This window comes from Bos taurus, chromosome 1 (genome assembly GCF_002263795.3).
Source record: "Bos taurus isolate L1 Dominette 01449 registration number 42190680 breed Hereford chromosome 1, ARS-UCD2.0, whole genome shotgun sequence".
Taxonomy (NCBI): Eukaryota; Metazoa; Chordata; class Mammalia; order Artiodactyla; family Bovidae; genus Bos; species Bos taurus.
In genome coordinates this window covers 137197432-137215409 of record NC_037328.1, presented here as the reverse complement: position 1 = coordinate 137215409, position 17978 = coordinate 137197432, and the positions used below count along the sequence as shown (strand labels likewise).

Sequence of the window (17978 nt, the reverse complement as noted above, 5' to 3'; positions counted from 1 at the left end):
CTGGAGCGCGGTCCTCACAGCCTGAGCGAAGATGGCGGCCTCCAGAGTGAGCCTCTGAGAGGCAGAGGGAGGAGGTGGAGGGGGCGGGGAGGCAGCGCCGCCGCGGCACCAGGAACCCGCGGCAGTGGAGCTACGGGGCTTCGGCGGGGAAAGGGGAAGTGGTGTAGGGGAGGAGGCCGGAGGACACCTCATCCCACTCTGGACGCTGAGCCGGCGGCAGGAGGAGCTCGGGCTGGAGCCTCTCCAGCCTCCCGCGAAGGTAAATCACCACGGGCACCGGACTCGAGCTTTGCTTTATCCCCTCGCCACGCTGCGAGGACTTGGGCCGCCAAGGGCAGGGAGAAGGAAGGGTGGTAGAGGGCCGCAACCTCCAGCAGTTCAGGAAATCAGATTACCCTCCCCCCAGGCTGCTGGTCAGGAGCAGTCGGACCCCGCCACCCCCACCCTGCCTGCCCCCCTGCGGTTCTGAGTGACAGTCACCCAGAGCCCTGCCATGTTCAGTCCCACCCCTCTTTTCGCCTCGTTTTCTGGGTTTCTTCCCACCACGGTCCCCGCACTGCACTCTGCACATCCTTACCCCGCTCAGCCCTTATTCCTCTGGGTTTGCAGCCCTCTGGGCTCCGCCCTCCGGATTCCCTTTCATCCTGCTAGTCTGAGCGCTCTTCCTGCTAGATGCCTGGAACTCTTGTTTCCGTGGGTCAGTGACCCTCCTTCCTGCCAAGTATTGCATAGATTTTTAACTTTATTTGCGTAGCTTTGTTTCGTTTTGTTAGGAAATGGGGAGCACCCGCGTCGTTTCTTCTCCAGCCCCTCCCTTTTCCAAAATGAAGTTTTCTCCTTTTCTCCCCTCAGCGTTTCCCTTTTCCACGAGAGCTTATTCATAGGGGCCTTTCCTCCGCTGCTGTGATTTTGTCTCTGAATGCGGCCTTTAGATGGGTGAAGTGGGACTTAGAGTCAAACGCGGATTTGACTCTACACTTAAAAAGTGTCCTCCCCTAAATCGTGTAGGGTGTTAAGGTAACCTCTCTTGTGAGACTTTCCTTTACAGATTGCTTAGGGGAGAAAATTAGAAGTCTTCCCCAAATGTGGCAGTGGTTTCCCGAAGTTAGAGATTTCTCGGTTCCTCTCTCTGCTTTTCCCTTTGATCCGACCCTGATTCCCCTTGGGCTTCTACCTGATGGCTGTTGCCCATTGTGAAGGAGGTTATACTGTAGAGTTACTTTGAGCGTCTTGGAGTGTAGAGTCTTGGGTGAAAAGTTAAATTTCAGAATATTTTTTTAGGACCTGTCCCAAAGATTGTCTTACTGTGTTTTCTTCTTGGTTGATGGATCTGACAGATTTCTAGGTTTGAAAGTAGTCTAGAGAGCCTAAGGAAATTACAGGTGTTAGGTATATTACCAGTACTCTGTGAGTTTATGGGGAAATGAAACAGGACTTGCCTTTAAAAAAAAAAGAGGTTTTAAAAAACTCGTCAATAATTGAGTGTCCCCAAAAGACTTGATTTCACTGTTTTTTAGAAGTGCTTTATTGTTTGACTAGCATATAATGTAAGATCATGTTAACATTTTAAATGTAATGTGAAACAGTTTAAGCAGCTGTATCTTAAACTTGGCTTGTGGGGTTAATATCACAATGGAATGAATATAAGCCCATCCTGGTTTAGAAATCTTACATTATATTCTTTGTTTGAAAACAGGAAGTGGCACATATTAATGGAGGAAAAGTAGAGTCAGAGGGTTATTAAGAGATAGGAATTTTACATTCTATAGTCTAGTTCATGGAAAAATACCACAATTTGTATTCCACCGGGAGGTAATGGATATTCCTCTTTTTTCTAAACTGGCAGTAGTAAACAGTAAAATATATGAACGTTATAAGGGAAAAAGTTATGCAATTATGAAAAGGATGAGTTATTTTTAAGAATTAACTTTTTCCACAAATAAATAGAAGCTGGTTGCTTAGGTGGAAGGAAACAATACTGGCTTTGTTATCGAATTTGTAGAAGGGAGATAGATACTAAATTATAGTTGAAATTTAAAACTCTGTTTTAACTAATTTGGCTATATTCCTAAACTACTTCTACTTGAATTTGAGGTTTCCATTGCACATACCTTTCCCATTTTTCTCTGACTGATTACTTAAAATTAGTAAAATAGAGGCACATCTAAGCAGATAAACTATCAAAAATTTTGTTGCTACTAATAGTTTTAGGCCTAAATGTTTACCGTAATGCTTATTAGTGGTTAGATGGGAGTTGTTTTCAAAAAGATCCTTTAAGTCAGTGTTTCTCAACTTTATCAAACCCAGTAAAGACCTCCTTTTTATTTCAAATAATTTGTAACAGCTCCTTTACTACCCTGAAATAGTTTATAAATTAGTATAACCACCTCTGGCTTTGGCCCTGGGACAAAAAGAGCCCTTTGGTTCCTCTGTAGGATCAAAAAAAGAATTGGACTAACTTCAAATTCATGATTTTTTTTTTTTTTTGAACCTATTAAGTTGCTGAGGCCACAGAGCAAACCAGTGGCCGGAAATTTAAGGAGAGAAAGAGTACGTATGAACTCACGTTCACCTTCAGTAGACACAGCTGGACACTGATAAAGAGCATTCAGCTTGAATAGCTGACAAGTTGATGAAGGCTGAGCTCACTTCTTTATCTACATTGTTCACTGGGTACTCCTAGGAAAGATTGGAATGAGATCTGGGGAGTGTCTGTTGTGGTGCTGACCCAGAGAAGAGCAGCAGAGTTTTCAGGAGGTGCAAAAAACTCTTGATTCTCTCTCTCCTATAGAATAAAAACCTTAATCTTTAGAGAGAATGGCATCTCTGCCAGCAGGCCCTGTTGGTGAGCTGAGGGAAGATAGAAACTGGGGAGAGCATATTTTTGAGGGAGGGGCACCAAGCCCAAAATTCCAGGCTGGGGAAACAGGAAAATTACACCTCTGAGATCCAGAGACACAATGTATGTCTAGGACTAAACCTTAATCAGGACAACAGAGACTATAGCCCCACCTCCCTGCCACTAAGTTAAGAAACTGTGAATAACAAGCAACTGCAAAATAGTACAAGATGAGGAATAAGATTATGCAAAGAGGCACAGGGCAAAGAATCAAATAGACATTGCTTTAATAAACCATTCTCAACCTAGACAGAAGCTGTTCTGTAGATATTTGAAGCCTGTAATACAGTGGGGATAAAACCACAAAAGTGAAAGTATTAGTTGCTCAGTCATGTCTGACTCTTTGCAGCCTCATGAACCAAAGAGTATGGACCAGGCTCCTCTGTCCATGGAATTCTCCAAGACAAGAATACTGGAGTGGGTTGCCATTCCCTTCTCCGGGGGTAACCATAGCAACAGCAAATCATAAACTCAGCCCAACTCCTAACATCCTGCACTAAAGACTCAGCAAAGAAAAGATGTACCCATTTCCCTTCACAAAAATTACTTACCTCTATCTCTGCTGTCCTATTACATGTCCCACTTTCAGCAAAAAATTACAAGACATACAAAAGACAAACATTCTCAAGAGAAAGAGCAATCACCAGGATTACTCTTTGGCTAACACAGGTGCTTCTATCTGATAAGGGAATTTAAAACGACTATAATTGATGTTAGAGGCTTCCTTGGTGGCTTAGACGGTAAAGCATCTGCCTGTAGTGCGGGAGACCCCGGTTCGATCCCTGGGTTGGGAAGATCCCCTGGAGAAGGAAATGGCGACCCACTCCAGTACTCTTGCCTGGAAAATTCCTGGCAAGGAATACTGAGGAGCCTGGTAGGCTACAGTCCACGTGGTCGCAAAGATTCGGACACGACTGAGTGACTTCACTATAGTCACTATTATTGATGTTAAAGGTATGAACAAAAAGTGGACAGCATACAAAAGCAGGTGGGTAGTTTCAGCTGAAAGATAGAAACTATAAGAAAAAATCAAAAGGAAATGTCAGAAGTTTTACTACATAGTAACAAATTGCAGGATGCCTTTGGGCTCATTGGTTGATCTGACACAACCAAAGAAAGAATCAGTGAATTTGTAGATATCAGAAATTATCCAAGTGAAACACAAAGAGTTTAAAAAAAGAAGAGCTTGGCGATTCTATCTAACACATTTAAATACATGCATAATTGGAATCCTGGAAGAGGACAGAAGAAATGTTGAAATATTTGAGGAAATAATCAAGAATTATTTGAAATTAATGCCAGACATCAACCTGGAGGTGCAAGAAACTTAAAGAACACCAAGCAGGATAAACACCTGCCACTTAAAAAACCTGCATAAGGCATCAAATTCAAATGTCCTTCTCCTAAGAGAAACTGTTGAAGTAACCAAAGAAAAGAGAAACATTCTATACAAATAAACACAGATAAGAGTTACAGCAGAGAAGCCATGCAAGCCAGAGGACAGCTAAGTGACAGCTTTAAAGTACTGAAAAAAACAGTAAAAAATATCCATCAAAAACGCAGACATAATACAGATACTCTGAAAAGCCATGAGAATTCAGACTTCTCATAGTTTTTATGATGTATGCATTCCAGGAAAATTATGTGTATATTAAATGGCAAAACATATTTCATGATTTGTATTGTAATATAACGGGGAAGGCAATGGCACCCCACTCCAGTACTCTTGCTTGGAAAATCCTATGGACAGAGGAGCCTACTACGCTGCAATCCATGGGGTTGCTAAGAGTCGGACACGACTGAGCGACTTCACTTTCACTTTTCACTTTCATGCATTGCAGAAGGAAATGGCAGCCCACTCCAGTGTTCTTGCCTGGAGAATCCCAGGGACGGGGGAGCCTGGTGGGCTGCCATCTATGGGGTCGCACAGAGTCGGACACGACTGAAGTGACTTAGCATAGCATTGTAATGTAAAACTAAATTCTGGGATTAGCTGTAAATAGGCTTTTATCTATGTGAATGACCACTTGGATATTTGAAAGTAACTTGAGGACAGTTCTCAGTCTGTGGGACTGTCTTGCTTGTTGAGGGGTATGTAGCTCCATCCCCTAAATCCTAGAAGTGTTTCTAATCATAGTGTCTCAAGGGGCAGCAGCCCCACCCCAACTTCCACTCTTGAAACCATTACTTTAATTCAATACATTGAATTAAATGTTCTTTTCAACACCTTTTCCTGCTTCAGCTGTGTTCACAGATGCTTAGCACATGCCAGTCAGTAACATCTCTTACCTTATGGTATGATTCTTAGTTCTGGAAACTCCTTTAAGAATCAGTGAGTTGGGGGATATCTTGGTAGCAAGTAACTTAAGCCAATATAGTTGTGACACTGTTGCAAACTTGAGACAGTTACCTGTGCAAAGTTGTATTTAAGTATGATTCATTCAATAAAGCTAAACATATAATTTCCTAGTACTTTTCACATGCTCTTAACTTTATTTAGCAGCCTACATAGTTGAGTTTTACTTGTATTTTTATGGACTACTTAAAAGGAAAAGTGACCTCTAACATAAGTCTAAAATCAGTGGGGTTTTTAAAGTTTCAGAATTTAAGTTTGTGAAGAGGAACTCAAAAGCCTCTTGATGAAAGTGAAAGTGGAGAGTGAAAAAGTTGGCTTAAAGCTCAACATTCAGAAAACGAAGACCATGGCATCCGGTCCCATCACTTCATGGGAAATACATGGGGAAACAGTGGAAACAGTGTCAGACTTTATTTTGGGGGGCTCCAAAATCACTGCAGATGGTGACTGCAGCCATGAAATTAAAAGACGCTTACTCCTTGCAAGGAAAGTTATGACCAACCTAGGTAGCATATTCAAAAGCAGAGACATTACTTTGCCAACAAAGGTCCGTCTAGTCAAGGCTATGGTTTTTCCAGTGGTCATGTATGAATGTGAGAGTTGGACTGTGAAGAAGGCTGAGCACCGAAGAATTGATGCTTTTGAACTGTGGTGTTGGAGAAGACCCTTGAGAGTCCCTTGGACTGCAAGGAGATCCAACCAGTCCATTGTGAAGGAGATCAGCCCTGGGATTTCTTTGGAAGGAATGATGCTAAAGCTGAAACTCCAGTACTTTGGCCACCTCATGGGAAGAGTTGACTCATTGGAAAAGACTCTGATGCTGGGAGGGATTGGGGGCAGGAGGAGAAGCGGATGACAGACGATGAGATGGCTGGATGGCATCACTGACTCGATGGACGTGAGTCTGGGTGAACTCTGGGAGTTGGTGATGGACAAGGAGGCCTGGCGTGCTGCGATCCATGGGGTTGCAAAGAGTCGGACACGACTGAGCGACTGATCTGATCTGATCTGATGCTTACTGTCTTCAAGTTATATTTGCCATATGCCTAGGAAGTTTATTCCCCCATTGTGTGTTTAATGTTAAGAAAAAGAAGTTAAAATGTGGCAGTTGAAAATCTTTTTTACCATTAGGGTCTGTGAGAGCAAGATTATTAAGGGCCTGTTTGTGAGCTGAAGAACAGTTTATTGAATTAGTATATTTTGGTCTTGCATAAGCCAAGTTAGATTCAAAGATAAAATGAAATAGAAATTTGTGTCTTCTAGAAAACTTTAAGAATGTGTGCAAACTAGAAATATGTAAATGATCCCTACCGCTGATTTCACAGAATTGTTTAAGTGAACATATTTCTTAGGTTTTTTTTTTTTTTTCCCCCTGAGGTGAATATTTCAAGGCATTTTTAAATTTTGGAAAGGGAAGAGTCATAACCATGTATCTTTCCTGGCAAAAACATTATTATTATTTTATAGTAAATAGAGATCTATTTGTTAAAAATAAGAATTATCCCTTCAGATGTAATCTAAAATATGAAGAGATAGATATCTTTTCAGTATTTAATTTACATTGACTAGGAAAGGCCAGCAAAATTAACTGCTATGGTATATATGCTTGCTTCTCCCCCCATTGAGATCACGTTAAGTGTTTTTTCAGATTTATGGGTTGCTTTTGAATTTCTCTTGCCCTTTTATTTCATGAATATATATTCAGTTTCTAATTAGAGAGGAATGGATTTTATAAAGAGAATCAGGGGGTCTTAGATTAGTTTGCCCTACCCTATGATGGTAGAAGTATTTGAAAGTTCATTTTGGCTTTGAACTGGCTTTCTTATAATATTTATCTCTGAAGTTCTTCAGCAAGTAAAGAAAACTAGGATAGAGTGTACTAAAACCTTACTTAGTGATCTGTTTTATAGCTGTTTAAAGATCCCTGTATGGTAGATGTCATTCACATTACTGATTTGTTGAAAAATACTTCTGTCTACCCTTGAGTTATATATTAAAACATAAAGATTAAAAATTTAAAAACAGGGTTAAAGTTCATATCAATTTTCTCTCAGACACAGCACATTCTAAGTCTAGTTGTAGCTTTTTAATATGGGTAAAAATTAATGTTCTGTTAACCATTTATATATTTTTTTTACCTTTTATTTGAAACTGACCTAACCTAGAGATATAATTCACTTAGGTTTTGAATCCAGTTACAAATAAAACTAGGCTTTTTAAGAAGCCAGTAATAAGGGATTCTCTCTTTGGTTATTACTTGGGTCAGCCTTTGCCTTAGCAATGGTTTTCCTTCCTTCTGCATTTTCAGTAGGACGTAGATGTATGAGGAAATCCTAAGTTCACAAATTAGTTTCTATCATGTGAATATCTACAATATTTTCAGGTGTACAGTGTAGCAGAAAAACAGTGTTCTGTTGCAGGAGAGTTTGGTCAGAAAATAAAGGCAAAAGTAGTTTTCCCCCAACATAAAAGTTTTCACCAACAGCCAAGTTGAAAGAAATTTACATTAGACACCCATATTTTTTTGAGGCATTTCAAGACAAACTCATATTTTTAACTCATTACTTGAGAGTGAGAGCAAAATGATGAAAAAGTTTATTCTTTCATTTTACAAATTCAAGGTGGAAAGTTAGTATCTTGTTTGCTCTTTGAAAGTTTTCATATTTGTGTAAAAATCCTTTCCAGTTGGTTATGCAGAGTGTGTGCTTTGAAGATAAATAGCCTTGATTAAAACCATTTCCTTCCTTCATTCATTAGTGTATTATTTTTCTGAGTATACTCATTCATCCTGGCTAAGTAAGGGCTCTGTGTGAGTTTTTACTTAACACAAGCCATGCACTTAGACTTAATTTTGCTGTGTGTGCAAATTCTTTGCTTATACCCTGACTGCCTGACTGTAATCTGCTCGAAGAGCTCAATGGTAAAGAATTCACCTGCAGTGCAGGAGACACAGGTTCAGTCCCTGGGTCAGAAAGATCCCCTAGAGGAGGAGATGGCAACCCATTCCAGTATACCTGCTTGGGAAATCCCATGGACAGAGGAACCTGGCAGGCTATATAGTCCATGGGGTCACAAAAAAGTCAGATAGGATTTGGGACTAAATAGCAACAGTCTGCTTAAATGTTTGTGATGCTGGGTCCCTTCATACTGCTTTTTGTTCTTAGTGTCATTTTGATGTGGGTGTCTCTCAGTGACTCTTAAATCCTGCACTTTTGTGTCAAAACCATATTGTCCAAAAGATTGTTCTTATTTTATCTGTAAATGATTTTAAATGGATTGTCAGTTTTACTGCCAGTAATAAGACTGTGAAAACCTAAAGTGTTACTTGAAAGGATGAAGCAAGGGACTCATTGAAAAAGGTGGATCTAGCCAGAATGCCTATTGCCTTGAATTTGACTTTTTAACCCTTCATGCAGGTCCTTTAAAAGACAAAGGGAAAAGTTGCAGAAAAGCTCTGTTACCGGTGTATTATTAGGATATAGAATGAGAACAAGTGAAGCAAACTTGCAAAAATTATAAATCTTTTCCAGGTGATTTAGTTACAAAGGGCTTATATACTTGAGTTTTTATCAAAAAGATCTTTGAGAATTTAAAAGTGGGACTGTCCTGCAGGAATGGAGATGAAATTTAAGCAGTAATTAGTTTGAACACATAAACTCTTGCTAATTTTGAATAGCACCTCAACAACTGGCAGGATAGCAAATGCTGATGATACAGCTGCTACCAAGATCTCATCTAACAATTTTTATATTTTCTTAACGGGACAATTTGCTGTTATTTATAGAATGTGCCTATAAATAACTGTTATGCTCCTACACCTGAGACTAGAAATTCTGCAGAGTTTTCGTCGCTATTAGTGGGAATTATGGTTGCTTATGAGTTTTTGTTGATAAACAACAGTTCAAGGACCACTTTTAGAGCTTATTTAAGAAATATACAGAGGAGATAATTGAATGGGGATTATTTTTATGGAGTAAAATTCTTTTTTCCAAAGGTTTCATAAGCTGTAACTTAAAGACATCAAACATAAATTTAAAACTGTTAGGTTGGTTTCACAGAATTCAGCAACACATCAAAAAGCTCATATACCATGATCGAGTTGGGTTTATTCCAGGGATGCAAGGATTCTTCAATATATGCAAATCAATCATTTAATATGATACACCATATTAAAAAATTGAAAGATAAAAACCATATGATAATATCAGTAGATGTACAAAAAGTCTTTGAAAAAATTCGGCACCCATTTATGGTTAAAACTTTTCAGAAAATGGTCATAGAAGGAACCTAATGCAATATAATAAAGGCCATATATGATAAGCCTATAAGCCTACAGGAAATATTATTCTCAGTGGTGAAAAACTGAAAGCATTCCCCCTAAGATCAGGAACAAGACAAGGGTGTCCACTTTCGCCACTATTATTAACCATAGTTCTGAAAGTCCTAGCTATAGCAATCAGAGAAGAAAAAGAAATAAAAGGAATCTAGATTGGAAAAGAAGAAATAAAGTTCTCACTGTTTGCACATGACATGATACTGTACATAGAAAACCCTAGAGATAGTATCAGAAAATTACTAAGAGCTAACCAGTGAATTTAGCAAAGTCACAGGGTACAAAATCAATACACAGAAATCATTTGTATTTCTATATACTAACAATGAAAAATCAGAGAGAGAAGTTAATAATCAATCCCATTCACCACTGCAACAATAAGAATTAAATAGGAATAAACATACCTAAGGAGACAAACTGACTCATTTGAAAAGACCCTGATGCTGGGAAAGATTGAGGGTAGGAGAAGAAGGGGATGACAGAGGATGAGATGGTTGGATGGCATCACTGACTCAATGGACATGAGTTTGGGTGAACTCTGGGAGTTGGTGATGGACAGGGAGGCCTGGCATGCTGCGGTTCATGGGGTTGCAAAGAGTTGGACACAACTGAGTGACTGAATTGAAGGAGACAAAAGAACTGTACACAGAACACTGTAAGACTAATAAAAGAAATCAAAGATGACATAAATAGATGGAGAGATATTCCATATTCCTAGGTAGGAAGAATCAATATTGTGAAAATAACTGTACTACCAAATGTCATCTACAGATTTGATGCGATCCCTATCAAATTACCAATGGCATTTTTCATAGAACTGGAACAAAATATTTCACATTTTATATGGAAGCTCAAAAGACCCTGAATAGCCACAGGATTCTTGAGAAAGAAAATGGAGCTGGAGGAATCAACCTTCCTGACTTCAGATTATTCTACAAATCTGCAGTCATTAAGACAGTATAGTACTGGCACAAAAACAGAAATATAGACCAATGGAACAAGATAGAGAGCCCAGAAATAAACCTATACACCTATAGGTACTTTATTTTTGACAAAGAGGGTAAGAATATACAATGGGGGAAAGACAACCTCTTCGATAAATGGTGCTGGGAAAACTGGACAGCTACATGTAAAAGAATAAAATTAGAACACTTCCTAACACCATACACAAAGATAAACTCAAAAGGGATTAAAGACCTAAATGTCAGACTAAAACTCTTAGAGGAAAACATAGCCACAACACTCAATGACATAAATCAAAGGAAGATCATCTATGACCCACCTCTAGAGTACTGGAAATAAAAACAAAAATAAACAAGTGGGACCTGATAAATTTAAAAGCTTTTGCACAGCAAAGGAAACTATAAGCAAGGTGAAAAGACAACCCTCAGAATGGGAGAAAATAATAGCAAATGAAACAGCTGGCAAAGGATTAATATCCAAAATATACAAGCAACTCATCCAACTCAATACCAGAAAAACAAACAATCAAAAAGTGGGAAAAGACCTAAACAAACATTTCTCCAAGGAAGACATACAGATGACTAACAAACACATGAAAAGATGCTCAATATCGCTCATTATTAGACAAATGCAAATCGAAACTACAATGAGATATCACCTCATACTGGTCAGAATGGCCATCATCAAAAAGTCTACAAACAGTAAATGCTGGAGAAGGTGTGGAGAAAAGGGAACACTCTTGCACTGTTGGTGGGAATGTAAATTGATACAGCCACTATGGAAGACAGTATGGATATTTCCTCAAAAACTAGGAATAAGACCAGCATATGACCCAGCAATCCCACTTCTAGGCATATACCCTGAGGAAACCAAAATTGAAAGAGACACGTGTATCCCATTGTTCACTGCAGCACTGTTTACAATAGCTAGAACATTGAAGCAACCTAGATGTCAATTGACAGATGAATGGATAAAGAAGTTATGTACATATACACAATGGAATATTACTCAGCCATAAAAAGGAACGAAGTCAGTTCTAATGAGGTGGATGAACCTAGAACCTATTATACAGAGTGAAGTAAGTCAGGAAGGGAAAGATAAATATCGTATTCTAATGCATATGCATGGAAACTAGAAAAAAATGGTACTGAAGAATTTATTTACAGGTCAACAATGGAGAAAGGGACATAGAGAATAGACTTCTGGACATGGAAGAGGGGAGGAGAGGGTGAGATGAATGGAAAGAGTAACATGGAAACTTATATTACCATATGTAAAATAGGTAGCCAATGGGTATTTGCTGTATGGCTCAGGAAACTCAAAGAGGGACTCTGTATTAACCTAGAGGGGTGGGATGGGGAGGGAGATGGAAGGGAGAGGGTATATGTATACCTATGGTTGATTCATGTTGAGGTTTGACAGAAAGAGCAAAATTCTGTAAAGCAGTTATTCTTCAATGAAAAATAAATTAAAAACTAATAGGTTGGTTTCAGGTAAAAGTACATTTCTAATAATTGAAATTTCAAATGCCTAAGTGAGAGATATTTTAAATGTAAATAAAATTGATGCTTATAGTTGACTTAATTTTTAAAATTTAAATGTCTTTTAAAATAATCTTATCATGATTATCTTGGCTTATCTTTTATGTTCTTTTTGAAAGCATTTTAGGAAAACCGCAAGGAATTAAATAATAATAACCTGATGTATTCCACCTACTTTAAGAAATATGATATATTGGTATCAGTTCAGTTCAGTCGCTCAGTCGTATCCGACTCTTTGCAGCCCCATGAATCGCAGCACGCCAGGTCTCCCTGTCCATCACCAACTCCCAGAGTTCACTGAGACTCACGTCCATCGAGTCAGTGATGCCATCCAGCCATCTCATCCTCTGTTGTCCTCTTCTCCTCCTGCCCCCAATCCCTCCCAGCATCAGGGTCTTTTCCGGTGAGTCAACTCTTCGCATGAGGTGGCCAAAGTACTGGAGTTTCAGCTTTAGCATCATTCCTTTTAAAGAAATCCCAGGGCTGATCTCCTTCAGAGTGGACTGGTTGGATCTCCTTGCAGTCCAAGGGACTCTCAAGAGTCTTCTCCAACACCACAGTTCAAAAGCATCAATTCTTCGGTGCTCCACCTTCTTCACAGTCCAACTCTCACATCCATACATGACCACTGGAAAAACCATAGCCTTGACTAGACGGACCTTTGTTGGTATATTGGTATAGTTATTTTTAAATGAGCGGGTAAAAGCTTTAGAATACTGTTTAAATTAACATAATATATGTTTGAAGGTAGAAATTCTAAGTGACACATATTTGTGATACACATTGAATAATACACAAGGACTAAAGTTAGTAGATAAAAGACTTAGAAAGGATCAAGTAACTTAATAACTTTCCCTGCTAAATATCTTAAAAAATGCTTGGCCTACAAGTAATCGTGAAAACGAAAGCTGTAGTAATAACATTCAAAAGAACTGTTGTGTATCTGGGGTAGTATATTTAAAGTACAGCAGTAATTATTATGATTGCTAACAAAAATACTAACTACATTTTTGAGTGCTTGTTCTGAGCCAGATATCACACTAACACCTTTATTCAGTTTATCTCACTTGGTCCTCACCATGGCCCTTTGAGACAAGTACTGTCATCTCTGTAGATGAACTGGGATTCTGAGAAGTGAAGAAACTTTTGTTCAAAGTCATACAGCCAATAAATGATGGTTACCACTAGTGTGTCTTTGACCATAGTAAAATTTTAAAAATTCACCACTTTTATCTTGGTGATAGATTATTAAAACAACTTTATTGTATATCTTACTAATACTAGCTTCTTGGACTAATCATTAGTTAATGTTTAGTGTGTGGGATAGCCACTCTAATATCTGTGCTACAGGGAGATATTCCAAGTGAGTCTTCTCAGATAGAATCATCACCTACCATTGCACTTGGAGGAACCCTAGACTTGCTATTACTCATTTTCCAATGGTTCTCTTGCAATTATTCCAACTCTCACTTTAAGTGATGTGTAGTCAAGCACAGAATATTCTTTTTTTTTTTTTTTTGCCTTTTCATGTATTTGTGCATTACCATCATCCACTAGTCAGTTATTAATACTTTTTGTTTTGTTCAGTAGCTCAGTTGTGTCTGACTCTTTGCCGACCCCATGGACTGCAGCATGTGCCTTTCACCGTCTGCCAGTGTCCATTGAATCAGTGATGCCAACCAACCATCTCATCCTCTTCTCCTCCTGCCTTCAATCTTTCCCAGCATCAGGGTCTTTTCTAAGGAATCAGTTCTTTGCATCAGGAGGCCAAAGTATTGGAACTTCAGCTTCAGCATCAGTCCTTCCAATTAATATTCAGGACTGATCTCCTTTAGAATGGACTGGTTGGATCTCCTTGCAGTCCAAGGGACTCTCAAGAGTCTTCTCCAGCACCACAGTTCAAAAGCATCAGTTCTTCAGCACTCACTATCACATCCATACATGACTGTTGGAAAAACTATAGCTCTGACTAGATGGACCTTTGTTGACAAAGTAATATCTCTGCTTTCTAAGATGCAGTCTAAGTTTCTCATAGCTTTTCTGCCAAGGAGTAAGCATCTTTTAATTTCATGGCTATAGTCACCATCTGCAGTGATTTTGGAGCCCAAGAAAATAAAGTCTCTCACTGTTTCCATTGTTTGCCTGTGTATTTGCCATGAAGTGATGGAACCAAATGCCGTGATCTTAGTTTTTTGAATGTTGAGCTTTAAGCCAGCTTTTTCACTCACTCTCCTCTTTCACTTTAATCAAGAGGTTCTTTAGTTCCTCTTTGCTTTCTGCCGTAAGGGTGGTGTCATCTGTATATCTGAGGTTATTGATATTTCTGGCACTCTTGATTCCAGCTTGTGCTTCATTTAGTCCGGTTTACATGATCAGCTACTTTACATACAAGTTAAATAAGCAGGGTGACAATATACAGCCTTGATGTACTCCTTTTCCAATTTGGAACCAGTCCATTGTTCCATTTCCGGTTCTAACTGTTGCTTCTTGACCTGCATAAAGGTTTCTCAGGAGTCAGGTAAGGTGGTCTGGTATTCCCATCTCTAAGAATTTTCCAGTTTGTTGTGGTCCCAAAAGCTTTAGTATAGTCATTGAAACAGAGGTAGATGTTTTTCTGCATTTCTCTTGCTTTTTCTATGATCCAACAGATGTTGACAATTTGCTCTCTTTAAAGCCTTTTCTAAATTGAGCTTGAACATCTGGAAGTTCTCAGTTCACATACTGTTGAAGCCTAGATTGGAAAATTTTGAGCATTACTTTGCTAGCATGTGAAATGGGTGTAGTTGTGCAGTAGTTTGAACATTCTTTGGCACTACCTTTCTTAGGGATTGGAATGAAAACTGACCTTTTCCAGTCCTGTGGACACTGCTAAGTTTTCCAAATTTGCTGGCATATTGAGTGAAGCACTTTAACAGCATCATCTTTTAGGATTTGAAATAGATCATCTGGAATTCCATCACCTCCACTAGCTTTGCTTGTAGTGTTGCTTCCTAAGGCCCACTTGACTTCACCCTTCAAGTGGTCTGGCTCTAGGTGATTGATCACGCCATTGTTGTTATCTGAATCATTAAGATCTTTTTTATATAGTTCTTCTGTGTATTCTTGTCACCTTTTCATAATATCTTTGCTTTTGTTAGATCCATATCGTTTCTGTCCTTTATTGTGCTTATCTTTGCATGAAATATTCCCTTGGCATCCCTGATTTTCTTGAGGAGATCTCTAAGTCTTTTGCCTTCTATTGTTTTCCTATATTTCTTTGTGTTGATCACTGAGGAAGGCTTTCTTATCTCTCCTCGCTATTCTTTGCTGCTGCTGCTGCTGCTGCTAAGTCGCTTCAGTCATGTCCGACTCTGTGCGACCCCACAGACGGCAGCCCACCAGGTTCCTCCGTCCCTGGGATTCTCCAGACAAGAATACTGGAGTGGGTTGCCATTTCCTTCTCCAATGCATGAAAGGGAAAAGGGAAAGTGACACGACTCTTAGGGACCCCATGGACTGCAGCCTACTAGACTCCTCCGTCCATGGGATTTTCCAGGCAAGAGTATTAGAATGGGGTACCAGTGCCTTCTTCGTGCTATTCTTTGGGACTCTGCATTTAGATGGGCGTATCTTTCCTTTTCTCCTTTGCCTTTTGCTTCTCTTCTCTTCTCAGCTATTTGTAAGGCCTCCTCAGACAACCATTTTGCCTTTTTGGATTTCTTTTTCTTGGGGATGGTTTTGATCACCACTTCCTATACAGTGTTATGAATTTCTGTCCATAGTTCTTCAGGCATTCTGTCTATTTGGTCTAATCCCTTGAATCTATTTCTCACTTCCACTGTATAATCATAAGGGATTTGATTTAGATCATACCTGAATGGCCTAGTGGTTTTCCCAACTTTCTTGAATATAAGTTTGAATTTGGCAATAAGGAGTTCATGATCTGAGCCACAGTCAGCTCCCGGTGTTGTTTTTGCTGACTGTATAGATCTCTCAACATCTACATCTGCAGAGAATATAGTCAGTCTGAATTTGATATTGACCATCTGGTGATGTCCATGTGTAGAGTTGTCTCTTGTTTTCTTTTTTTTTTCTTTTATTAATTTATTTATTTTAGTTGGAGGCTAATTACTTTACAGTATTGTAGTGTTTTTTGCCATACATTGATGTGAATCAGCCATGGGTGTACATGTGTTCCCCATCCTGAGCCCTCTCCATCCCATCCCTCAGGGTCATCTCGGTGCACCATCCCTGAGCACCCTGTCTCATGCATCGAACCTGGACTGGCAATCTGTTTCACATATGATAATATACATGTTTCAATGCTATTCTCTCAAATCATCCCACCCTTGCCTTCTCCCACAGCGTCCAAAAGACTCTTCTTTTCATCTGTATCTCTTTTGCTGCCTCACACATAGGGTCATCATCATCATCATCTTTCTAAATTCCATATATATGCATTAGTATACTGTATTGCTGTTTTTCTTTCTGACTTACTTCACTCTGTATAATAGGGTCAAGTTTCATCCACCTCAGTAGGAGTGATTCGAATGCATTCTTTTTAATGGCTGAGTAATAGTCCATTGTGTATATGTATCACAGATTTCTTATCCATCCGTCTGCCGATGGACATCTAGGTTGCTTCCATGTCCTGGCTATTGTAAACAGTGCTGCGATGAACATTGGGGTACATGTGTCTCTTTCAATTGTGGTTTCCTTGGTGTGTATGCCCAGTAGTGGGATTGCTGTGTTGTATGGCAGTTCTATTTCCAGTTTTTTAAGGAATCTCCACACTGTTCTCCATAGTGGCTGTACTAGTTTGCATTCCCACCAATAGTGTAAGAGGGTTCCCTTTTCTCCACACCCTCTCCAGCATTTATTGTTTGTAGACTTTTTGATAGCAGCCTTTCTGACTGGCATGAGATGGTACCTCATTGTGGTTTTGATTTACATTTCTCGGATAATGAGTGATGTTGAGCATCTTTTCATGTGTTTGTTAGCCATCTGCATGTCTTCTTTGGAGAAATGTCTGTTTAGTTCTTTTGCCCATTTTTTGACTGGGTTGTTTATTTTTCTGGAATTGGGCTGCATAAGCTGCTTGTATATTTTTGAGATTAATTCTTTGTCAGTTGCTTTGCTTGCTGTTATTTTCTCCCATTCTGACAGCTGTTTTTTCACCTTGCTTAAAGTTTCCTTCGTTGTGCAAAAGCTTTTAAGTTTAATTAGGTCCCATGTGTTTATTTCTGCTTTTATTTCTGTTACTCTGGGAGGTGGATCATAGAGGATCCTGCTGTGATTTATGTCGGAGAGTGTTTTGCCTATGTTTTCCTCTAGGAGTTTTATAGTTTCTGGTCTTATGTTTAGATCTTTAATCCATTATGAGTTTATTTTTGTATACGGTGTTAGAAAGTGATCTAGTTTCATTGTATTACAATTGTTGACCAGTTTTCCCAGAACCACTTGTTAAAGAGATTGTCTTTTCTCCATTGTATATTTTTGCCTCCTTTGTCAAAGATAAGGTATCCATAGGTGCATGGATTTATCTCTTGGCTTTCTATTTTGTTCCATTGATCTATATTTTTGTCTTTGTGCTAGGACCATACTGTCTTGATGACTGTAGCTTTGTAGTATAGCCTGAAGTCAGGCAGGCTGATTCCTCCAGTTCCATTCTTCTTTCTCAAGATTGCTTTGGCTATTCGAGGTTTTTTGTATTTCCATATACAAATTGTGAAATTATTTGTTCTAGTTCTCTGAAAAATACCTTTGGTAGCTTGATAGGGATTGTATTGAATCTATAGATTGCTTTGGGTAGTAGTATACTCATTTTCACTATACTGATTCCTCCGATCCATGAACATGGTATATTTCTCCATCTGTTTGTGTCATCTTTAATTTCTTTCATCAGTG

The 17978-nt window shown here is 39.1% G+C and overlaps 1 protein-coding gene across 3 annotated transcripts in view; it reads left to right on the top strand.

Moving 5' to 3' along the window:
- The first annotated feature begins 9 nt into the window (after window positions 1-9).
- DNAJC13 (DnaJ heat shock protein family (Hsp40) member C13) overlaps window positions 10-17978 on the top strand; it is a 163847-nt gene continuing 145878 nt past the window's right edge. For 2 of the 3 annotated variants that reach the window (XM_005201940.5, XM_059890073.1), the window contains exon 1: window positions 10-259. The gene's annotated coding sequence lies outside the window, so the exon portion shown is untranslated. The remainder of the gene's footprint in view (window positions 260-17978) is intronic. The other variant, NM_001113745.3, reaches the window with a different exon arrangement.